Raw genomic sequence first — 17,388 nt, 5'->3', positions numbered from 1 at the left:
ATTACTCACACAGTGAGACTAAAGGTGTCCTGCTCTCCCCGGGCAGAACCACCCACAGGAGCTGAAGGTCTTCGACCGTCCTGTTTAGTTTCACCCGGGCTCACAAGCCGGGGAAGTCAGACCTGACCCCACAGTGAGAGCCCCACCTGGGCAGTGGGAGAGAAAGGACTAAGGCCTGTGTTCATGACCTCAAGCACTCCTGAGAAAGCTCCCCCCTTTAGGCCCCCACTTAGATCCAGCTCCAGCCGTTCCCCGGCCCAGTCTGGGTGAGTAGGGAGTCCCCTGAACCCCACTTGTCTGGGGTTCTAAGGTCTTGCTAATTCCCCTGTCTTCTCCCCTTATAGGCTGAACCCTGTTCCTGAATCCAAATCACTTCCTGTTTCAAACAGGAAGTGCCCTCAGAAGTGAGATGCAGCTGCCCACATGAGGACAGATATCCTTGGCAAACGCCAGAGTCTGTTCCTATCACAGCCCTGCCCACCTGCCCGAGAACCCCGCCAGGCCACAGCCAGTCTGTTAACACCCCTGAAGGCTCCAGGCCCCTGCTGTTCCTGTCCTGGCAGGCCCTGTAGTGGAGCCCAGAGGGTTACGACAGGAAGCTGGCCGATGCCTCCCATACTGACTTGGTATTCGGCTTACTTTGGCACCAACATCCTGTCGGCTCTGTTTCCTAGTGAGGGGCAAACTGGACTGGTTTTGAATTAAGCCCATACCCCAGAGAGCGCCCAGGTAGAGATGGCCTTACAGAGTCCCTTCAGCAGCTATCAGAAAAGACAGGAGCCCGGTGAGCTGGGAACAGGAGAGAGGGAGGGGAAAGTGCAGTCAGGGGTCCAGAGTGGCTCCTTCCCGGCTGAGCTAACGCCCCAGCAATGGGTGGAGCTCACCTGAGCAACTGCTCTCACATGCGTGCCAGCCCCTCCCTGCAGTGGCTTCCCCATGGCTACAGTGACGCCCTGGGCACACACACCCTCCTGCCCATCTGTCCGCTGATACCTGGGGGCGACCTTTGAACAATGCCCAGCAAGTCAAGCAGAATAAAGGGAATCATGGTCACTGTGATTACATACATGTAGTAGAACGTTTGAACAGGGAAAAAAATGGTACAGAGTTCCACCCTTAAACAATTTCTATATTCTGGAAAATTTTTTGTTTTTCTTTATGTTTAAACAAATTCTACTCTTCTGTTCAGCTCTCTGGCACTTCCTTGAACCTGTAGCTGAGTTCTTCCCCAAGGCTCCAGAGGTCGTAGGGTTGCTGTGGCTTTTCTGTCCCCATCATAAAGGGCAGGCTACCTCAGTGACTGGTCTCAGGATTCTCCCCTCTACAGGTCGGGCCTCAAAGAACAGTGCCTCCTTCAGAGAGGATACTCAGTCTTCCTCCTCCTCCTCCTCCTCTCCTCCTCCTTCTGAGGGACATGCAAGATCACCCTGGGATAGGCTTCTAGCCTCTTGGGACCCCAGGAAGCAGACTTTGGAAGGGAAGGAGGGCAGGCCTGGGGCCTCTACCACCACACCTCCCTCCCTCCTCTCTTCTCTCCCCTCCTCCCCACCTTCCTCCTTTCCTTCTCTTCCTTCTGTGATCTCTCCCTGCCCTTCCTTCTCTTCTCTACCTCTCCTTCCCTTCCTCCCTCCTCCCCTCCCTCCCACAATGGGCAGCAATGGGCACAGGGCCCTGAACTTGGAGCCCACTGTCATGGGTAGGTAGGTCTCACTCACAACTCTATCATCGACTGGCTGCGTGACCCTGATTGGGTGAGTGACTTTAGCTCCCTGAGCCTTTGTTTGTCTCAGCTGCAAAATAGGGATAATTTTACCTACCACTGTGCTGAGGACAAAGTGGGTTCCTATCTTTTAACCCAGGGCCTGACACATGACAGATACTCAGGGATGTTAACTGGGTCTACTCTGCATCGGGAGGTGGTGAGCGCCTACTGTGTGCTGCGGCAGAAGTAACAGGAGGAGGCAGAGGTCCTTAAACAAGCCTCTGTAGTAATCTTTGTCATCGTATATGGTAATTACTTGTTTCCATAAGAGGTGGAAGGAGTATAAATAGCTCCCACTGCCAAGCTTTTGGGACCAGATTTTAAGGGCTTCAGCACAGTGGAAAACACAGAGGAGCCCAGTGGCTGGAATGAAAAGTCAAAACCAGATGCTGCATCAAAACCTTCCTCCATTCAGTCTATTCAGCTAATCGGTTTGCCCTGAAATCAATTGTTTCTCCCTGGGGGAGCAATCTTTAAAATGGGAGGGGGTTACACGTCTGAAGTGCCTACACTTCTGTGTGTGGCACAGGGCAGGCTCAGAGCCCTGCACAGGCCTACAAGGTCCCTTGGAGCCACCAGTGTGGGCTTGTCAAATCCAAATGCCTCTGTTGAGAGAAATTTAGGCCAGGTGGTATGGTGGTTTCACTTGGTGTGCCAGTTCTGACTAATTTGGGGGGCTGCGTAAAGTGCCAGGTTGGGAAGGAAGTTGAGAGCCCCTGGTCTGGAGGAAGAGAGCCCTGTGGGGCCAGCAATATCTGCCACAAGTGGGATTAGGAGGCCATAGAGGTCGCACATTCAGCTTATCTGTTATCTCTGAGTTAGCCAGCTCTTCCCACACTCAGTGAGGGCTCTGCCCGATGCCGTCTTATACTTTGTTTCCTTATGTTTGAAATGTTAGAGAAAAAATCTCCAGGACCCTGGGATTCTCCCAAAAGCACAGTTATGGCTCGGGAGTGCAAAAGGCAGAAACATTTTGCCTGCTTCCCACCTATGGTACTCTAAGACTTCACAATCATTAATTCATTCAGCACTAGCTAAGTGTCATGCACTGGAGAAACAAAAATAATTAAAGTCCATCCCTTCCCCATATAGGAGACAAATAAATAAATGATCGTTCTGTGATAAATGCTAAAACTGAGGTGTGTTTGAAAAGGCTAGGGACAGCACAGTAGGAGCGAGCAATTCATTCTGCCAGGAGTGTGGGCACGGGGAAAGCGTGGGGTTGGGTCTTGAAGGGTGAGTAGGAGCTTGCAAGACATAGAAGGTGAGGCAAGTAGAACCTGAGTAAAGAAGAGTAAGCAAGGACATGCAAGTCGCATGGTGGGGTTGGAGAGCAGCACCCAGACTGGACGAGTGCTTCAGAAACCCTTCTGGCAGTGGCAGAGGGCAGAAAAATGTACAAAGTCAGAGAGACTAACTAGGAACCCCCTGAAAGTGCTTAAATGAGAGGCGATGAACAGCTAAACTCTAATGGAGTGATTTTGGTTAGCTTCTCTGCAAAACTGCAACTTAACTGAGGGATGGGCAAGGGCTGAGTCTGAGTTTGTTTATCTCCCCAGATGCCCTACAGTAGCTCCCTGCAAATGCTAGGAGCTCAGCAAGTACATGCAGATAGGAGAGGGAGGGAGGGAGGAAGCGAGGAAGCAGGAGGGTCCTGGCCCATGCCGTTCTTTTCCAGATAAGAAAACAGAGCTTGGAGGGGGAGTGAGGAATGCCCAAGGACATCCTTGCCGGACATTCACTCTCAAAAAACAAAGACCCTCTAACTGTTCTGCTGACAAATTTATAAGCACATAGGCTTTTAGTGACAAACACTCTGCAGGGAAAGTTCCACTACAGTGAATTCTGTTATAAGGCTGTATTCTTTGCAAGGAAGTGCATTCTTTTCCTCTCAGGCAGAAAAAGAGTTCCTTTAAAATAGACTGAATTCTCTGTGACGAATAATACACAACAATAAGCCCTTCACCTGGCCTCAGTCCAAATAACAGGCTCTATTCAGGTAGTTTGAAAGCACCTGATTGTGTGCTGTTGGTGTTGTGGGCAGGGCCAGCCCAGGTGTAGCTGAGAAATTTATAAGTCTTTTGTGCTGCCACCAACCAGTAATTGGCCCTCCACCCCTATGCAGTAAACTTCCAGCCACCTGATCAAAATTCACCTACCTTGACAAACTGCACATAAAGCAAAAAAATCTTCCAAAGCACACACAGGTGTGACTGTCTCAGCATCTATCCTCTCTCTGTGATCTCCGAGGGTCCCATGTCCTGGTCCAAGGTTCATCCTTCACGCTGTGTTCCAGACCCATCTCCTGCAGATCCGGCTCTATCAAGTGCTGAATCTGCCCCCCACACACTTTGGCGTCCCCTCTCACCCGGCTCTTTCAGCATCACACCAGAAGCCACTCTGTTCTGCTTCTCCCCACATTGTATATCCCATGTGAGATCCTCCAAGGAGTCATCTATACTCACTGTTCCCACCATCTCGCTTCCTGTTCACCTCCCAGGAAACCCAGGATCTGTGCTTAATATTCATGTGTGTGAATGAATGAACGATGATAGAGGCTGATATTCATCGTGTGTTTGCCATGTACCAAGTGATATTGTAAGAATTTGACATGCATTAACTTATGAAATCACAGTAATGTAAGTGCTCGTGTTATTTACATCGTATGGGTGAGGAAAGGGAGGCACTGGGCAGTTGAATAATTGGTCAGGATCACCAGGATTTGGGTAAAGTTTCTCTGGCTCCAGAGCCTACACTTGCTTATACCTTTTCCCTCTATTACGTAGTACGAGGTGCCCCAAAGGAAACAATAAACAAGAAGATGGGATGGACCCATCTCATTCACTCACTTTTTCATTATTTAACTGACTGGGGGCCTACCATGTGCAAAGCAGAGGAGAGAGAGACATGAATCTGCCATGAAGATGCTCAGAGTCCACAGGTGGAGGTGGGCTGGTCACAGGGTGTGACAAGGGCTCTGGTGAATTGGTGGGCAGGGGGCGAGAGGAACTCAGAGGAAGCAGCTTACTTTGCTCCTAGCGGTGGTTCCCAGATTTCGCCATTAATTGGAATCACCCGAGATCTTTAAAAACTACTACTGCCTGACTCCTATCCCCAGACATTAAAATTTAATTGGCATTGAAAGTTTTAAAAGCTCTCCAGGGGACTCTAATGTTCAGCAAAATTTGGGAAACACTGGCTTAACGGGTATTGAGTAGGAAGTTTGGTTTGCAAGTAACACAAAACCCAGCTCAAACTATCTTAAGCATAAAAAATGGCAGGTGTGTGTGTGTGTGTGTGTGTGTGTGTGTGTGTGTGTGTGTGCATATTGGCTTACATTAAAACAACAACAACAATAAAAGAAAACAAAACAAAACAAAAAAACAGACAAAGGCTATGTAGCTCTGCTTAAGGTTTGATCCAGGTCTTAAAAGGTGTCACCAGGGTGAAATTTCCCTCTTTCCTCAGAGATGGCTCCATTTCTCAGGCTCCCCTGAGTTGCAAGATGCTGCAGTTCCAGTGTCTGTGCCTGCTTTCTTCCTGTCCAAGTGCAAAGAAGAGATCTGATGTCTCCATAGCTCAAATGAAAGCCCAGAAGTGCATTTCACTGGCCTTAGGCCTGAACCAGTGACTGGAGCCAGAGAGGTGGCCGAGGGCTGATTGGCTTAACACAGGTCATGTGTCCCACCTTTGGGGTTGGAAACCAGGGGCAGCTTCACCTAGAAGCTCGTGGTAGAGAGTAGAGGATCTGTGACAGACCCTCCATGTTCTGGGAGACAAGGTGAGGAGGTAGTAGGGGCCAGACAGAGGAGTTGTGCTGTATTTTTTAGCAGGTAGAGGTACTTAAATAGGAGAATGACATGACCACTTTGGATTTTAAGATATATAACTCTGACAGTCATGGAAAGATATATGTGCATATTTTTATAAAAAGGTAATTATAGTCATTCAGAGAAGAGATATTGGGGACCTAAACTAAGACAGTGACAATAGGGGTGGAGAGCAGGGAGAAGATTCAAGAGATGTTTCTGAACCATAATTGATAGGATTTTAACCAGTTGAAAAAGAAGATTTAGAAGAAAAAGAAGAACCATGGATGACTAAAAATTCTAGTTTGGGAAATTGGGTTGATGGTGATACTGTTAGTAAGATTAGGAATATAGATCATTGAAAAGGTTTGGGATACTTTAGTTTGGACACGTTGACTTTGAGATGTCTTGAGGGCTTCTAGGAAGCAAAGTCCAATGGGCAGGTGAACACATGCAAATCTGGAATTTGGCAGACAGGCAGAAATTTCCGTGTCCATGTGGTAGCTCAAGCAGGGGTGACGGGTGTGGTCACCCAGGGAAAGATGTCGCAGGAGAAGAGCGGGAAGAGGAGCTCTTAAAACAGGGGAAACTGAGGTGGACCAGAGGTGTTTTGGAAACAAAGGAAGAGAGAGTTTCAAGAAGGAGGGGTGGTCTACAGTGTCCTGTGGTGCAAAGAAATTAAGATGAAAGCCACCAGTAGAGCATGAATTTGACCGCTAGGATGGCCCTGTCACCCTAACGAGAGCCAGGTTTTAGGGTTTAGGATGAGTGACACCGGAAGATTCAGAGTATGGATGGATCACTCTTTAAGGAGGTGATGATGGCAGGGGACAGGGCAGTGGCTCACAGAGATGAGTCTAATAATTTTTACATGTTTGTTTTTTAGCTTTTGTTATTTTTGTTTTTATTTTTAATTTTTTTTTTTTAGTTTGATTTGATTTGTTTGATGAGAGAGTTCAATTATGATTAAAGCTGTCAGGAAAAAAATGAAAAGAGAGAGAAAGGCTGAAAACACAAGATAACGATTTTCCATAGAGACAGAAAGCAGGTTAGCAGTCTCCCGGGGCGAGGAGAAAGCAGGAATGAGTGACTGCGTAATGGGTGTGCGGCTTCCTTTTGGGGTGATAAAAGTGTTCTGGAACTAGACAATGGTGATGATTGCACGACATTGTGAATTTCCTAAATGCCACTGAATTTTACACTTTAAATGATTGAAATGGCAAATTTTTTTTTTGTTGCATGTGTTTTACTACACACACACAATGGTGGTTTTTAAATGCCATGATTGGTGGATTTTATGTGGCTCATTTCATTTAATCCTGACAACAACTTTATAACCACTTGACTACCTCTATTTTACATAAGAGAAAACTGAAGTTCAGAGAGACTAATTTATCCAAGACAAATCTAGATTTGAGATTCCCACCTAAGCTGATTTAACTACAAAGCCCAAACTCTTAACCACTCCCGCATTCTGCCTCTGCAGCCCCAAGATTTCATAGATGCATATATTGATCATGTGAATTGATCCATATCTGCCGAGGTATAATGGTCTGAATCTCTGGGTGATGAAAATATCTATATTTTTTGTATTATTTTTTTTGACTGGGCAAAGCTTTGATTAAAAAAAAAAGGTAAGGCTTATTTTTAACACAAGGAGGAACAAGATTTTAGAGGTAGGGCACTTCTCTGAAGGAGATTCGAGAGGCATGTAAGAAACAACTAGAGAGGATGTGAAATTTCACAGGGACACGGGCGGGTCTGTCTGCAGAGTGTGGAAAGAGCATGAGCTGAAGCAATAAGGAAGACTCAAGGTGGTGACCTGTAACACAGTCTGAAAGGGAGTGACGGTCAGTGTGTGGAAAGGCAGAGGGAGGGCCCTTTGGACGGGGAACACAGAGCATGAAGCCCGAGCCCAGGAGGGGTGGGGAGGAACGGACAGCCAATGGGGCGAGGCCTTGTGCCATCTCTTTCCTGGTCTTCCCTCAGCCTCTCTTCCAAGTCCAATTGCTCCTTCTCTGCCCAGAGTGGCCCATGCAACATAAATCTATACTGTCCCCGGGACAGCCACAGCCTTGTTCTAAGTTGCTTCCCTCGTCCTCAGGGAAATAGAAAACCTTGAGGGCTGGCCTCGCTGGCATTCTTAGAAGTCTGCTGTGGCCTGTGCCTTCCCACTTTGTTCTGGGATCCTGTGACTCTCGGGCACACACCCAGAGCAGCCCTCACTCAATCGCTTCTTTGATTTTCTCCCAGTTGGATTGTCGGAGAGTGCTGGCCAGCGGGAGGATGCCGAGTGGTAAACCGTGCAGAGAAACAACTACGGCATTTCTTTCTGCCGGAAGCCAAATTTCTTTTCAGACTCGCCTGTGCACAGAGAGACCAGACCTCTGCACTTGACACGTTGCCTAAACCAGTGTGCCCGAGGTGCCACCTGCCTGAGGACCAGCAGGTCTACAATTCATTCCCACTTGTCAGTGTTTTCCTATCTTTTGTGGGAGGGCCTACTTTTTTTTTTTTGCCATTTTTTTTTATCTTAAACATTTTAAAGGGGTATGTCTAAGAATCTTCACTATTTCTAATAAGTACACATGACATTTGCAGTGCTTTGGTAGTTAATGAGATAAGTGCTCGTGGTAAGTTTCAGAGTGACTAAGTGACACTCTGAAGTGACACTTCTAGGCTCCAGAGATGGACAGACCAGGGTTTGAATCCTAATTCCACTTACTAGGACTTAACCTCCCTGGACTTGGGTTTCCCTGAGTGTAAAATGGGGTTAATAGTCTCAGCCTCCTATGTGGAAGTTGTGAAGATAAATAAGGTGATATATGGGCCCATGGGAGGCTCTTGAGAAGGGGCAGTCTTTATCTGCCTATTGCATCCCTTAGGGTCTCATCAGGGAAGCAGGATCATGAATATGACATGGAATAAGGGACTATGTTAGGAATAATAGCTCACACAATTGTGGGAGCCAGAGGAGGCGTCTAGGGAGGGCTATTGCCCTGGTGTTTACCAGGTAGCCCGATGTTGCTGTAGGTGCGCAGCGTTGTCAGGTGGGAAGAAAACCTGGGTGTGGAGTGGAGCAAACCAAGAGCCAACTGGAGCTGAGACAAACCAGAGCCCTTGCAAGAAGGTGAAATTCACATTTATTCCTCAGCACCTCTAACCTGGGAGACGCGATGACTGTTAGAAACAGCTGGCAACTTCATCAAATGGGTGCACCTGCACCGGGCCCGGACTCAGCCAGGCTGAAGGAGGAGAATCTGCATGAGTTAGGGCGGCCGGAACCCCAGCTACTTCCCCAGTCCTGAGCTGCAGCAGTGCTGGTGCCCACGCTGGCCTTCCAGTACAAAGGCTGCTCCCTAATCTCGTGCAAATGTCCCTTGTGGCCCGTCCTAACTCAGAGCCATCCAGGAAAAGAAATTCTAGGAAACAGTTCTTGTTTAGCAAGTTCTTATAACACAAAACCACCACAATTAGAAGTAGGAGGGAAAGCAGCTAACATTTATTGAGAGCCTTGATGAATGTTATCTCATCTGGCCTATAAGCAGACCTTACAAAAGAAGGGTTATGTTCTCCATCTACTGGCTTCGTCCGTCCCACGGCTAGGAGAGCGCACAGGTGGGAACCCAGTCATTGGAGCCTGAACTCTTCACTAGAACCTGACCTGTGAAACTGGTTTGAGCCTCTCTGTTAGTGAACTCAGCTGCATGACAGTAATGCTTGGAATGCCCCTGAAGATGCCCCGCATGTTACAAGGAGGAGAACACCCCTTCTGAACTGATCAGAGGCTGGGCTGCCCTCGGTACTCTCTTGCCACTGAAGCTGCATCTAGGAGAAAGATTTTAAGAGAAAAGTAGTTAGGCAGGAATTTGATTTTCATTAGAAAGTTTTAGCCATGCCAAAATATACTGAACTTAGAAGAACACTGAGAATTTACCCTGAGAGCTCATATAGGCCCAGGTCGACGGCTGGGGTTCAGGCCCACTAAAGAAATAGTGGTAGGTGGTACAAACATCTTGCTTAGTACATTTTTATGTGTTTGTTTATAAATAGTTTACTTTTATTCCTTCAACAAACATAACAGACACCTGCCACGTGCTGGGTGCTATTTACATGATGTGCACTGAGGTTACAATGTTGAACACCACACTGTCGCTCCTCTCATGGGTTTTAATGTCCGGGGGCTCAGGTGAGCTGGCCCTCCTGTCCTAGGGTGTGTTCCTGCAAAAGCAGACCCTGAGATAAGTGTTTGAATCCAAGCAGCTTGTTGGAAAGTAATCCCAGGAAGCACTAGTAAGGGACTGGGATGTGACAGGGAGACGCCCACACAGGGTGTGCTAAGGAGCAGGTCACTGCTGTGGGCACCTGGGCCCAGTCCTACTGGGGATCTCTGGGACAGAGAGAGATACTAATATGTAGAACCCACCTCCAAGATATTCCCCCAAGGGGTGGGAAATTGGGGATACACATCCACCAACCCTTGTCCACCCTTGGTTGAAGGTTGCTCCCATGGGGTGAAATAGCCAATGCGTCTGGCCCACCTGTGCGCTGGCTGAGCTTGCTGCGGAGGCTGGAGGAACCCTCAGGCAGTGCCAGAGGTGTCTGCATCAGAAAGCCACCGGCACATATGGAAGCCAAGAGCTTCTGTTGTCTCTAACTAACACGTATCCATGACTCCCTCCTCTCGATTCCTAACTGTACTCAACCTGCATTCAGGTGTTCACCCCTCCCATGCAGCCCGTGCGTCTTAGGGGCAGCTGAGCCCACCCCACTCTGGTGGGGGGGGTGCTGACTGGCACAGATAATCAGCAATTCCCTTCCTCCGACTGTGGCATGGGTTCAAGTGGGCACGTGACCCGATCCAATCAGAGTGGATCTCAGGACTCCTGCTCAGATTGCTGCGTCAGAAATGTTCTCTTTTGGAAAAGGAAGCTCATGGCAATCAGAGCTGTTGGCACTTGCTACTGTGAGGAAAACCAGCCCAAAGACAAAGCCAACACAGAGGAGGGCAGAGCTGAGAGAATTGCAAAGGAAGGTGGCAGGAGCTTTTATCTCTGGAGCCTTCAGTTATAGGAGTCCCTGTCTCTCCTACTGTGATCGGGTGTCTTTCTTTGCACGTGGAACACATTTACTGGCAGCCCTAACTTCCAGGGAAAGAGGGAGCTTCTCTCATCCATTTCTATACACTGGTTTTGAAGAAGAATTCTGCTTGCACCTATGCATGTCTGTTGTACTGATGACCACTGGGTCTGTAAGGTTGGCCAGGCCTGGGAGCTGTGCCCAGTCTTGTAGCCAGGAGAGCAGGGACATCACCAAAGCAGGGGGAGTGGAGGGGCTAGCCAAGTGACTCCCTCCCCACACAAAAATTAGCTACCACAGCACCCTGTATGGTTCTTGCCTCCCTCTCTAGCTTTGTCTTGGGTTACTTTCATGTTGCAGTCACTGCTGCATCCCCAAAACCCAGAAGGGTACATGGAACGTGTAGGCCCCCAACCAACACCTGCTAAATGAAGGAAGGAAGGAAGCCTTGCAGCTCCTGGTGCAGCACCTCATCTCTGATTCTGTGTCTCAGTTGCTCTCTGGGCGCTCACCACACTGCGGCCACCTGCCTGCCATTCCTCTCTCATGGCGCAGCTGAAGGGGAGCCGCCTCTACCGAGTCTTCCCCTTGTTCCCTCAGCCCCCAAAGAATGGGTCAGCTCTCCTTGCTGTCCCACAGTCCCCTGGACAGAGCTGCGGGGACAGCACTGGGAAGCCAGAACAGCACAGCTTGGAAGTCAATCGGACAGATTCACTCTGTCGGATGTTGGCTCCTAGGAGACTCCGGGCCAGTGGCTTCACTTCACCAAGATTCCATTTTCAAATCTCTAAGGTGTGGATGATAATATTAATAGCACCTACCTCGAAATGTGGCTGAGAGATATCACACGCACAGAGGTCGGATGCTGGGGACTAGCCAGGTCCCCAAGCAGGAGTTGCCTAAGGACTGATGCCTCTTATAGACTCCAATTCCCTACACTTTTATTGGTATCATCCCAAGTTTATGTACTCATAAACCCTTACGTATCATTTACCATGTGCCTGAAACTGTTCTCTGCATGTACCCCCCCCACCATTACTATTCCCCTATTACAGGTGAAGAACCTGCTACATGGAGAGGTTAAGGCACTTCCCCAAGGCTGCACAGATAAGTGGCAGAACTGGGATTCAAAGTCAGGCATCTTGACTTCAGAGTCTGTCCCAGTAACAGCTTGGCCATGATACATATTAGAATAACTGCACCATACATATTTCTGGGGTGGACATGTGATAGGTGGATAGATAGATGAGCTTGAGTGAGTCCCCTCCATGGACTAGAACAGAGGAGAGCATTCCTATCTTTGCCTCTAGCCAGCTGCTGTGTAGGGTTTTGGAGTACAAGCTGAGAGCTGCCTTCCTAGCTCCGTGCAATTACACCAGTTTTGGAACGGGCCTCAGGTTTGCATGGACAGTAATCTGCCCAGGCTGTGGCCCAGCCTGCCATAAGTATGCTCTGGGCTCTGTGTCACTGTTTGGTCTCTAGGGACCAGAATTACACCCTTGGATTTTGCAATTGTCTTTGAAAAAAAAAAATATATATATATATATGTGTGTGTGTGTATCTATCTATCTCTTTATATCTCTGCAGTCTATCTGGGGCCAGGGCTGGGCTACATATGTGGCCTATGTGTCTCCCCTCTCCTCTGCACACCCATTCTGCACTCTGTCTCTGTTTGCTCTGGGTGGCACTGCTGGCTGCGATGTCACCTCCTGCCTGTAGCTGCAGCTTTCAGCTCTTTAGCACCCACTTTCTCACCATTACTGGCAACATGCACATATTCCCAAGTGCTGAGGTGCCTCTGAGGGCATTGCTGACTTTGGCAAGTCCCAAATGGGTGCCATTTCTCCCCCAGACAGCCTCTGGAGAAGCCACGGAAAGTGTGGTAGGCCTGATGAGTTTCTAGCGACCTCGAGAATGTTTATGTCTTATCCGTGAACAAAGGGTGCATTCTGAGGCCTATTGAGATGATAAGGGACTAGAACAAGGCCCCGGGACCTTGCTTCTCACACACTACTAGGTCTGTCTTCCAGAGATACAAATGTTTCCACTTCGTGTTTAGAAAGTCCTTCTCCAGGGACAGCTCCCCAAGTGGCCTGGGGCCAACCAGCCTCCTGTCATCATTGAACAAGGTCATAGGACTCTGTCTAGATACCAGCCTTCCACCTTCCGGAAAGCCCAAACCCCTTTGTTGGCCTCTTGGAGAGAAAGCCGGTGAGAACCAGACTCCCTGGAACAACTGAAGTCAGGAAGAGGCCGAGAACTCACTGCAATGCTCTTCCCTGACATCCGGACACCTTGAGAGGCACCCTGGCTTCACCATGGAAAACCTCCCCATGGGGAATCCTCGTAGTTCAACTCTGACCTTGCTTCAAGCATATAGCTAGGCTGGAAATAAAAGGAAGCCAGGCCTGCCGCCCCCAAGCCCTCTCGACGGCTGAGGACGCGGCAGGCGCCAGCTGGAGTTCCTTCAGGGGGAGGCGCGTGGTGCTGCGGAGGCCACTGCTTCCGTCTGAGATGGAGATATTTTTAGGGATGAATCTGGGCCTTCCTTCTCTTCCTCCCTCTGATGCTAAGTGGCCATCTGCATCTCCCAGACAACCTCCGCAAGCAGCATCCTGGAAAAGTGGCCCGGGAAGAGATGGTTATTAAATATAGGCTACTGAGCTGCTGCGTAAGCAGGTGGAGTTTGCCTGGCATGCTAAGAGCCAGAAAGGGGCCCTGCAGACCGGAACCCCATCACTCACTCTGTGACCTCACAAGCACTTTGCGCTCTCTGGGCCTCCACTTATTCAATTTCTTCTTCTTTTGTTAATCTGCTAAGTAAGGGACTAGGTAAATATTTTCTCTAAGTTTCACCCTAACATTGCATCAGGATCTTGTCTTTGAAGAGCTGAGTTGTATAAGCTCCGAGACACAGTCATGGTCTAGCAGGACATCCCATGGTGACTGCTTTGTCCAGAGAAAGGGGGTTGTGACATTCTGAACCCATTCCTTTCCTCCCTCCACGGAGATGGTCTGTAAGGGAGGCTTGTGTGAGGTGCTGAGAAGCTCTGGCCCCAGCTCAAGGCATCCCAGGCTCGCTTCCCTTCATGCAGTTAGCCCCCTCGGTTCTCAGCTTCCCTGCATCCAAGGAAAAGCTCATGTCCCAGCCTTTGGACCCACCCAGCAAAGATCTTTCTTATCTCAGCCCTCTGAGTTAAAAAGGTTGGGGGAGTTGGGAGGAGAAAGAGGCAGAAGTTCTGAGGGATGCATTGGTAAGTTCTAATTTTTGAGCCACTAAAACTTCTGTACTGAGAAATGCTGTCTGTTAAACTTGGTTGGCCCACAGTATTGGGCCCGAAATATTGATGAATTTGTTTTAATCTGAAGGGAGAACACTGTGCTATAGGTAAGCTGATAGAAATTGCAAAAGAAAAAACATAAAAGTAATAAAGACTACAGCTCCCATAGCATTGCATACTTCTGATTATTCATCTGCTGCATCGTAAGTTACATGAGTGCAGGAAACCATATTTATTACTAGTTCACAGTAGGGTTTGCTAAATCAATGAAGGACTCTGTCTCCATCTCCATCTTCGACATGGGCGTCACAGGCCCGGGCCAATAGCAAGGAGGCTGTATATCCAGTGCGGTCAAGCTAGGGGCAGAGGTAATGCTGTTTCTGGAAGTTCCTCACTATCTTGGATTTCCTATATTATTCCACAAATAAGGCCGGGCTAGGCCAGTGGGGTCTCCTCTTCCTTATAGTGTCCAAGCCTGAGTTCGGCAGAATGTTTGGATGAACTGGGAAGGTGTCAGGCCCAGAGCAGTTCTTTCAGGAATAGACTTGACCTGTTCAGTGCTCCAGGGGCATGGGCAGGGCTGTAGAGGCCCCAGCACATAGAGGTTGGGCATGCAGATTCTGGAATCAGATAGATCTGGGTTGAAGTCCAGACTCTGATACTTGCTAACCATGTGACCTTGACAAGTCGCTCTACCTCACTGATCTCGGTGTCCACATCTTTAAAAGGGGATGGTAACAAAACGAGAGAACGTGTGGAGGGCACTCCATCAGCCGGCATCACAGGCAGAGCTCCATCACCGTGGACAGCTGCCCTCTGAGAGGGCAACACTTGCTATGCTGACCAAGTCTTGAAAATGGAGCATGGACAGACTTTGCTGGAAAGTTCATCTGCAGGAAGATGATTGACTTCTGAGGATGCCAAGAGAGCTTCCAGGTAGGACAAGCCCTGGAAAAACTCAAAAGGCCAAGAGTAGTATCACAAGGTAAGGAGTAGAGAAAAAAAAAACAAAACTCCAGGCTTGAGGGGGCAAACTGTTCTGTCTGCACTTGCCTGGCAAAGGCATGTGGTCTCTGCAGAGGGTGGTCTGGTGCTGGTGGGATTCCAGCAGCCTGGAGCCACGGTAGTGTTTCTCACTGCCCAAGCCTGCCTGCTTCCCTCCTCCTGGCTCAGCTCAGTTCTGAGAACATTTTTGGATGCTTACATCGGGCCAAGCCTGGTGATGGGCTCTCGGTTCCAAAGGTGAGTCAGACGTGGCTCCTGCCCACGGGGATCCCTGTTTCGTGATCACTGCTACCAGAGCGGTGTTTTACGGTTATTTATAATAGTTGACAAGTGCTTCATATCCCTTGCTAGGCCCCCACCATTCACTGTGTTATCTGTGAGTAGTGCTCTCTCGTGACTAGCGGGCTATGGGCAACCCGAAAGGTGGGCAGAGCAGAGATTAAGGTAGCCATGCGACAGGCAAGAGAAGAGAGTGATTTGACCAAAGGAACACAGGTGGTCTGCACCACCGCCCTCTCCATACCAGCTTTATCCTAAGCAAGGCCAGTGCGCGTGAGGGAAAGATCCTATCTGCTGGCAGGGAGGTTCACTGAAGCTCAGGGTAGCCAAGGAGCCAAGCTAGGAGGGCGGTCCATAGTGCGCACACAGTCGGTACTGGAAGTGCCTGCTGCTCACCGTGTCTAAAAGGGGACGCTGGGGCTTGCTTTCCAGCTGCCTAGGCCAAGGAGGTTGAGGCCCAGCCCTTGCGTCTCCCTTGACACCAGCATACCCGCACCAGGGTTTTCACCGCGCAGCGCCACTACGTCCCGCTCACATGGCCCTCCGCTGGTCTCCGACCTGCGCTGGTCCGGGTGGGAGCGCCTGGGCGCCCACCGCGCCCTGGGCCGGGCTACAGCCCACGTGCGCCGGCAGTGGCAGTGACAGCCGGCCCCAGCGGGGCGGGGCGGGCTCCACGCTGCGCTGTCATTGGCCGCGCCTCCGACGGGGGCGTTCCCCAGCCCGGTCCACCGCGCCGAGCAGAACCGCAGGCGCTCGGCCGGCTTAGCCTGCGCTGGGCAGCCGCGCTCGCTCCCGGCTCCGCAGGCTGCCCGCGGGGCCCGACCGCTGCGCCCGTGGCCAGGGCAGAGGCTGGCACTGATCTCGGCACGGCAGCCCACGCGACTTTCGGTAAGGCGGGGGCGGCGCGGGGCTCTGGGGAGGGCGGCGGGCGAGCAGACGCGGGTGGAGACCGTGCGGCCCCGGCTGGACTCTGCGCCCTGTCCGGCGCCGGGGAGGGTCAGGTGCGGCCGCAGCATCCCGGGCTTCAAAGCCACCCCGCGGGGCGCGCAGGGAGCAGGTGGCGCTGCTGGAGAGCCCCGGGCGGCCCTGGCCAGTCTCTGAATCAATTAGAACGTAATAAAAGCGTCCCACTGGCACCCCAAACTACCCCTTCACTCCTCCCCAACACCCAAACCCTGCAGTTCCACGCCTAGAAAATCCTAAATGTCAACACGGAGTGGGAGTGACGCACCAGCAGTGCCGCCTGTCACCGGGCAGACGACCATCCCCAAACTTAGCTTCCCAGGATTCGGGCTGCGCGCCTTTCGCGTCCTTTCTCCGCTGCTCACTGGGCGCCCTTTCCCCCCTCCCTTGTTCCCCTCCCTCCTTAATAACAGGAAGTTAAGTTGGGCCAAATGTCAGTGGCCTGGCGGGCTGCAGGCTGGGCTCGAGTCTGGGGCCGGGGCGGGCCGTGGCGGTGGTCCGAGGGGCTGCGACGCTGTCCCCTCTGCGTCCCCGGCGCCCACCCTGTCGTTGCCTGGCCGGCCCCGACGAGAGGTGGGTGTTACCCGCAGCCTCTGCCACCACTGCCAGGCCAGAGCAGGTGGGGTTGACTTTATTCAAGGCCAGCCTCACCGGCAGAGCTGGGATCGGCCTTTACTGGATGGGAAGAGTGGTGTTGAAACCGGAGCAAACGCGTGTCTCCTTCCTCATTGTTTATTCTGAGGCCTGGGCTCTTAAAGCGGAAAGAGCTTTTATTTGGAAGCGCAGGGCCCCGCCTGTCCTGCAGCGGTGTGTGCGGGTCCTCCTGCTGTCAGTCTCGCCTGCTCACTACAGTCTTCAGTGATTGTGGTGATGGTGACGGAAGAAGCCCCCGTGTGGGCAGGTCCCGTGGGGGGGGGGGAGCCAGCGGCATGTTGACCCTGGGACCTTTGCATGCCTGGGCTCCCTGGCACCTGCGCCCCCTCCCCAGGGGCAGTGGACCCAGCAAGTGATCCTCCAGTGTCTCAGGCAGCCTGGTCCAATGTCCTGGAGACTCTCGTTGCAGGAAGAACCCACCTTCTTCAGGCAGAGAGAATCTGTCGATTTATTAGGTGCCTACTGGGCAACAGGTCCTGTCCTGAGGCACTTCTGCAGCCAGTTTCCTGGTGACTCTCCAAAAACTCTGAGAGTTTTGCCCTCCCCTGTTTAGAGA

The 17,388-nt window shown here is 50.8% G+C and overlaps 1 protein-coding gene and 1 long non-coding RNA gene across 10 annotated transcripts in view; one reads left to right on the top strand and one right to left on the bottom strand.

Annotated features, from left to right (window-relative positions):
• Nucleotides 1-14,149: 14,149 nt before the first annotated feature.
• On the bottom strand, nucleotides 14,150-16,552 carry LOC105882968 (uncharacterized). The gene is made up of 2 exons (XR_012918961.1): nucleotides 16,447-16,552; nucleotides 14,150-14,821 (listed from the first exon to the last, which is right to left on the bottom strand). It is a non-coding gene; the product is annotated as an uncharacterized LOC105882968 (long non-coding RNA).
• The window catches only part of LOC105859950 (F-actin-monooxygenase MICAL2), a 154,822-nt gene continuing 153,392 nt past the window's right edge, over nucleotides 15,959-17,388 (top strand). For all 9 annotated transcript variants that reach the window (XR_002223646.2, XM_076002169.1, XM_076002173.1 and 6 more), the window contains exon 1: nucleotides 15,959-16,103. The gene's annotated coding sequence lies outside the window, so the exon portion shown is untranslated. The remainder of the gene's footprint in view (nucleotides 16,104-17,388) is intronic.

This window comes from Microcebus murinus, chromosome 4 (genome assembly GCF_040939455.1).
Source record: "Microcebus murinus isolate Inina chromosome 4, M.murinus_Inina_mat1.0, whole genome shotgun sequence".
Taxonomy (NCBI): Eukaryota; Metazoa; Chordata; class Mammalia; order Primates; family Cheirogaleidae; genus Microcebus; species Microcebus murinus.
Note: the sequence above shows the minus strand (reverse complement) of the source record. Positions and strands in the feature narration are given on the sequence as shown.